The 7,644-nt window shown below is 31.1% G+C and overlaps 1 protein-coding gene across 1 annotated transcript in view; it reads right to left on the reverse strand.

The window, feature by feature from the left end:
• Positions 1 to 5,976, reverse strand: part of LOC117172049 (forkhead box protein J1.2-like) — a 28,039-nt gene extending 22,063 nt beyond the window's left edge. Inside the window, exon 1 of the mRNA XM_033359785.1 lies at positions 5,872 to 5,976. The gene's annotated coding sequence lies outside the window, so the exon portion shown is untranslated. The remainder of the gene's footprint in view (positions 1 to 5,871) is intronic.
• Between the last annotated feature and the right edge of the window lie 1,668 nt (positions 5,977 to 7,644).

A 7,644-nucleotide genomic window follows, 5' to 3' on the forward strand; every position in this document is an offset into this window, starting at 1 on the left:
TTTTTTTTTTTTTTTGCTTTTTTCGACTTATACGCCCCGATCGCCCCCTCCGAGACCAAGGCCTGGATCCGCCGCTGCCTAGGATACCTCGGCAGGAATATGGGATATCCTGAAAAATGGCCCAAAAATCTCCCGGGATATCCGTGGCATATTCCAAGGATATCGAGATTTCCGCCCCGTACGATATATCCACTCAATGTCCTTTGCGGGATATACACACGGGATATTCACAAATATCCGTTTGGCAAAAAACCACTTTATACAAATATCGAATATTCGGTTTCTTTCAAAATCCTGTCGCAGTATAATGATCAAAAAATTAAAACATGCCACTTTCTAAAAAATTAAAAATTGGCTGTTATTGTATCTGTAACCTCTAAATTGCAAAGTTTATAGAACGCAATTTTCAACGGAAAAATCAGTTTCTATGATAAAAAACTTTAGAGCGGACTTTACTATTATTGTACTTCGTAATATTGTTAAATTATTTCTTATTTTATTGATACGATTGAAAATAAATATAATTGGCAGTAGATATACCTGAATTTTCAAGAATATATTAAAGTATAGAATATCTCATGCTGTGAGAGTTTCGTCCAAATTCATTCAAATGCACAAACAAATAAATGCGTTTTTAAAATAATTTTTTAAGTAATTGTATAAACAAATTATTATTTTTTAAAACTATCTTCCCTTATAGTAATGCCACAAAGTTGCAGTTTTTTGTGTGTAAAATACGTCTTTTTTCTTTGATTTTTCTGTCATGAGCAAATGATAAATACTCATGAGAAACAATAATTTTTAACGCATCTCTTTCTTTTTTGTGGATATATTTTTTGTCCAACGTGCAGGATAAGCGCGACTTCCGTGCCCGTAGAGCCGGCGGACAGTGTTAAATGTGCGCCCGACGAAGGTAACACATACGCACTTCTTTAAGAGGGTCCGTCTCAACCCGTATCAACGGGCGGGAATGTGTTATTCCCGCCCGCTGATACGTATGGGAATGCGCTTACCGACCGCTTACCGTTGCAAGCTTCATGGCTCTCAAAGTCCACAAAAGATATTTGTACTCGATCAACGTCTTGTTAAAAATATCGTGTATGGCAAGGGCGACGTTGGTCAATCCCGCACGAGTGTGAAGTTTGCCGCACGGGCGAAGAGGCATCCTCAAATATCATATTAACAAAACTCTTTTTTTGCTGATTCGAACAAATTTGGGTGTGGAGGATATGTATGAAAATACTAAAGAAAAATTTTCAATGTTTTTTTGTTGCACCCTACAAAACATATCGTTAAAAAAATTAGTATTTTTTGACAACCATTAATAAGAAATTTCTAAAATAGAACAAATCTAAATTCCAGCTAGAAGAAATCTAAAAATTACTAGAAGAGGAAGGTAAGTTTTTTGTAAATTAAAATTCATTAAAGTCCCTGAATAACTCAACAATGAAGCCTGAAATGGAAAATATTACAATTCGAATAGCGAAATAAAAAATCAATTTTATATAAAAAGAAGCAATTTCATATACTTAATAAAAATTTCACAAAAATTTTCAAAAGATTTACAATCATTTTAAACCACCCTCAATCACTAAAAGGAAGCCATGGCCCGAATTTATACAATTTTGTAATTTAAAACCCTGTTGTTCTTTATGTCGGTAAAAATATGTCTATATATCCCCTATGTACAAAATTAACCCCATAAATTAAAAAATTTGAAGGTTAAATTATTTTTATGTGATGCTACTTTCAATTGAAGCTAACAAATTGTGGAATATGATAGCATGTCGTTGATTCACTCAGGGGCGTGGCCAGGATTTCTTGTTGAGGGGGGGGGGGGCTTCGCGTTTATGTTTAGGCAAAGAGTGGGGGCAAAGGGAACTGAATAATAAAAATACTTAGTTTCTGGGCGGGGGCAAGCCCTCTCCCTGGCTACGACACTGGAATCACCTATTTTTGACAAAATCTTCATACAAATACCCCTAAAAAGACCAAACTGAAATTAGAAAAAAGCATTCGAAATATTGAAGTTTTTTTTTTTGGATTCTTATGATTAATTTTCTCTCGTTACATTTTTCAAAAACATTTACAATCATTCTAAACCACCTTCAGTCACTAGAAGAAATCCATCCCCCGAATTAAGAAAATATTATAATTTGTCACGTTAATTCGCCTATTTTTAACCAAATCTTCATACACAATTCTCAAAAAATACCAAACTGGAAATTAAAAAACAGTTGAGGGGTTAATTACTCAGATTTTTGGTTTACATTAGATGATTAGATTGCAAGATTGCATGGGGTTGCAAAAGATTTCATTTTCGGATAGCACAATAAATACGGTGATTCGAAATTTTGTACTAAAAGTTTGAAGTTTTCTTGGCCCTCCAGGAACACCTGATGACATATGTACCATGATTATTTTCCATATATACAACATCGAAAATCAACTTGAAAACCGATGAAACCTCTTAAAATTAGTTGAAATATTTAGAAATTCTATGAAATCCTTTTTAAAAACCTCACAATACGTGGAAGTCCCTAGAAAATTGTTGGAATCTATTGGAATCCCTTAAAACCTCCTGATATGTTTGGAATTATATAAAACCCAAAATTATTATGAAATCTGATGAAATGCATTAAAATCTGGTAAAGACCTTTGAAATTTCTTCAAATTTGTAGAAATATTTAACAACGCTCTGAATTCATTCAAATTTGATCTAATGTAATTTAATGTATTTTGCAAAGTTCACTAGAAATATCTGAAATTTTTGGAATTTCTCCAAATCTCCGGAAATGTTTAGAAATGGCTTTAAGTCCGAGGAAAGGCTTTTGATATCTTAAAAAGCAATGAAATCTTTTACAATTAGTTGAAATATTTAGAAATTCTATACATTTCTGTTAAATGTCTTAAAATCAGTGAAAGTCCCTGGAAATTTGTTTAAAGCTACCTGATATGTTTGAAAATTTTCAAAATATCGTAAAATTTTTACGAAATCTTACAAAGTCGCTCAAAATCAATGGGAATTTCTCAGAATGCGTTGAAAATCGTAAATTATGGAAAATATCAACTCTTCATCATTGGAGAATTATTCTTATAATATTTTTCCAATAGAGGGGATTATAAGATATTATAGAAGATTGCATGGGATTGCAAAGGATTGCACGGTATTCCGTAAGATTGCATAAGATTGCAGAGAGAGTGTAGAGGTAGTTCGTTTTCATTTTATTACAGGCGGGAATAAGTTTAAAAATGGGTTAAAACATAAAAAATCGCACTGTAGAGAATTTTAGAAGAATTAAGGTAATCGATCGACTTAGATATCTATTTTCTAATGAGAACACATTAAAATATCCTTTAATTTGATCTTAGGAGAGTGAAGGGATCTTTTGAGAAAATGAAAAAGATAATATGTCAACACGTGGAAAAGAAATGATGTGGACGTATTTCAGTGGTCAACAGCTTGGATATTACGAGGAGGGGACGGATATAGACTAGCTGAAGTATAGTTTCCGGGAGGGTGGAGGAGTCATCAAATATTCAAGAGAATTGATCCTCCTCAACCGCAGCAGCACTGCGCTGCTGCCGCTGCAGCAGTTCTCTTTTTAAAACTATTGGCCAAGCCCGCCCAGTCATGGAAATGGAAATTTACAAGAAAACTTTAGTTTTATGCATATATAGCATATGCTATATTTTTATGAATAATTATGCTATATTAAAACATAGGAGCACATGAGAAAGGTGAATGTAAAAGGAAAAAGTTATGCATTTATATATCATTAAACATGTATAATTTAACCATTCTTGACCTTACAAAATTGGCTTTACAATTACAGTGAAACCCTTTAGTAGCCCTTCCTTCTATAGCCGTTCCACGAATTGATGCCGCGCCGCAGGTAGGTGTAAGAGGAGCTGCGCGGGGTCTGCGGTTGTCACTCAGGCGAGCACTCGGGCATGAACAAGCAAAAGTGGTGCGGGCTATTATGAGTTAGTTCCCACCCACCGTCATCCCCAAAATTGGCGCTGTAGAAGAGTTTCGCTGTATTTATATTATTCATGAGATAAAGAAACTTTTAAATCTATAAAATATCTACAATAATTTTATATACAGTTTCTTTTACAAGAAGGTATGAAATTTATGTAAATATTTATCAAATATACGTATATTTACAATAAACAAATACATGAGCAATTTATTACAGGCCTAAATTGAAAATATGGTTATGTAAATTGGCATAGATTTTATCGATTTGGTTTATTCAGAAAAATATAAACAGATTTTATCAGTTCTTTTAGTAATAAATTTCACAGAAGGTGCACTTTCAAGAACTTCCTGAACCAAGAAAACCTTCATTGCGTATTATTTTTGAATTCTTAACTTTTCCCCAAAAATACTCCTACCTTTTGATTCTTTTTAAAGTGTTAGTAACGTCATTGAATAATTTCCTGATTTACTACTTCATTTAAAACCTTTTTAGTTTTTCAATAATTTATTTATCTAAAAGTTTGGTTGAAATATTTTTTTTTGCTAAAATGAACTTTTGGAAATATTTATAATTATAAAGTTTTAAAGTTCTGTTTTTAAAAAGGGTAGTAAAATAGTTTATTGTCGATGGAAAGATTTATAATTAAATTTATCATCTATCAGTCACCTTTTTTAGTTTTTATGTTGTTCCATGATAGAAGAATGATTTCATATAATAAATTTTGTAATATAAAACTGAGACTTACGGGCACATTTATTCAAAGATCTTTCAAAATGAATGTCAAGCATCGACAAATATAAATTGGTGATTGTAAATTCTCTTTTGTTAAAGCTCTTTCGGCTTTAACGAAAACATTTTCATCGCTCATCTCGTGCCTCGCATATTTCTGTACCTCGGTTTGAAACTGCTTATTCAGATATTGCAAAATAATGTAAAAATTTATTTTTCATGATTATTTTAATATTTGTACTTTACTTTGTGTATTCATTTTTATTCACAGCTTTCCTAAAAAATGTATCATTTCAATAAATTTATATAATTACTATTCATAATATGTACAGGTATTGAAACAGGCGTGCTTTGACTGTCTTGTTTTTTAAATAAAAAAAAATGGGCATCTTATAGAGAAACAATTACGTTAATTGGCATTATATTGCCCTTTGTGTTGTTTTCCCAAAAACTTAATTTGTTTATTTTCCTGTCATTTTTACGATTCAACAAAAAAAAGGGTCCTATTAAAATCTGATTCATAACAAATTTGTATATCGAACATTTAAGAAAGTGTCTCGATTGAGACACTTTCGTAAAAATACTGTCTTCTGACTCAGGGGGTTTCAAAACGTGGATATTTGATGAAAACCGAGTAAGTTGAATTTTACATCAAATAAACACCTTCTAATTAGGATAAAAATGTAAAAATTTTGAAAATGCCCTAACTTTTGGAATTTTTTTCTAAAATAGCTGGCTAACGATCTCGTCCTTACATTTGAGGCCTTATAAGAATGAGTCAAATATTACATCAAATCAATACCTCCTCATTAGGCTGAGAATTTAAAAATAAGAACCTTTGTATAGAGTAGGGCCGTCTTACAAATATTGCAAATAAAAAAATGTGCAAATGGTAATGAAAAATTATTATTTTTACGTAAACTTTACTTGGATTTCGCATTCATATGAATTCTTACAGAAGAAATTGTATGAATATTAAATTATCACTTATTAGAAAAGGAATTCAATACTATTTCTGAGTAATCATTATTAAAATAGTAAATATTAATACAAAGTTTATTAGCCCCAAAACATACAATATTACTACATACGACATTTTTATCATGAACAATAATAAAAATTTTTTATTAATTTTTTAAAACAAATTTTCACTCACCTTGACAACAAGATCTTCATGCACATAAATTAGAAATTTTGACTTTTTCTACTCTTCTTCTGTAAGTTTTGTATTTATTACAATTTTTTAACTATGAAGGGATTATTTCTGAATTAAAAAATGTGATCGATTACTTTCTTCACATTTTTCTGAATGACATCAGCACTTTTCACTTGGTTGAGAATCGTCGTTAATACACGCGACAACCCATTTTATTTTAAAAAATTATCAATTGAATCTGTCCTTCTTTCGATTCCTCAAGGGGTGAAAATAGCGAGCTCAATTTAACTTCTTGCAAAGAGGGCCTTATTTTTCATCAACAATTTTAAGAAACGATTTGTAAATTTGTGTGAACGCGGAACCGAAAGATCATACAGCGCGATTCACTATGACCGCTACCATAATCGTCAGCAATCAGAAGCACTATTCACCCGCCATCGTCTTTTACCTGGACAAGCGTTATCGTGACTAGCTGCAGGTGTACCGCCGGCAAAACTATCGATCCAATCATTCTCTATAAACCGATGCTTTTATTTTCCTCGTCTATGTAATTTTAAAAATATTTGTTCAAAAATTATAATTTATAATTGTATGCATAGTTGTTCACTTTATAATAACACAACTTTTGGTTGTTTATAATAATTCATTGAAGATGAGGGACTGGAATTGATTTTCAACCCTCTCAAGTTTTGTTTGCAGAAGATCGACAATTTTCGTATGGTTTTATGAAAAACTCATATTTCTTAGATATTTTGTTGTCCTTATTGAAAAGTTCAAAACTGTGATTTCGTTTCGCGAAACACTGAATGAGCCCCAATATATATTGTTGTATTCAAGACTCATTTATTAGTTTCTGATTTTTTGTTATAAAAACATAAACAAAAATATGTCAGCATGAATTAACGAAAGTTAGTTCTACTTGTTGTGAGTTAAATAAATGCCTGATGAAAAATATTTGAGGATACGAGAAATCATCAGAATTTTAGAAATACAATGATAATAAAACCCATCTTTCAATACATTTATTTCAATTTCGATTTTTTTAACCATTACATATATTTGACTTTCGGTTTTTGTTGATCGACTACCCTCCCCCTTCAATTTGTCGGATTTCCAGAAAAAGAAATTAACATGAGAGTTTAAATATGAAAAGGTCGCTTTTTAAAAAAAAAACAAAAAAAATGAAAAAATAGCACTTGTGATTAATTGTTATTTACTTTTTAAAAATTAAATATTCGTCATCGTTTAAGAGATGTTGAGGGATTAGGTTCCTACCAATGACTTTTAACTTTGACCTGGCCAACCCCCTTGTAACTAATTTTTAATTATTTAAAGACTTTTTTTTACATCAAATCGTGAAAGTTTTCATTTTTTGGGGATAAATTATATGGTTGATGAATGTAAAAAATCATTTTTTGCTTAAACTTTTTTCAATTGTTTGAACAATTTCTATTTGCATTATTGGGTTTCATTGAATTGTTTAAAGCTAGTATTTTTCAGGGTATTTAGCAATTATTTCAACAATTTTCATATTATTAAATCATTTTTTCCCCTTTAAGTCATGAAAAGTTATTACTTTATGGGACAAATGACGCAGCTAATGAATTCTAAGAGTGATATTTTTTTAAGACAGTTTGAAATTATGTAAAAAATTAAAGTCACTTGCTCCTTTTCATAGGAAAGATAAAGAAAATTCTTTTCGTTTCGAATCTGCATCATGTCGCGTATTCATCAGTATTTTCTAATCTCGACGAAATCGAGCCACAACGTAAT

Source organism: Belonocnema kinseyi, chromosome 4, assembly GCF_010883055.1.
Source record: "Belonocnema kinseyi isolate 2016_QV_RU_SX_M_011 chromosome 4, B_treatae_v1, whole genome shotgun sequence".
Taxonomy (NCBI): domain Eukaryota; kingdom Metazoa; phylum Arthropoda; class Insecta; order Hymenoptera; family Cynipidae; genus Belonocnema; species Belonocnema kinseyi.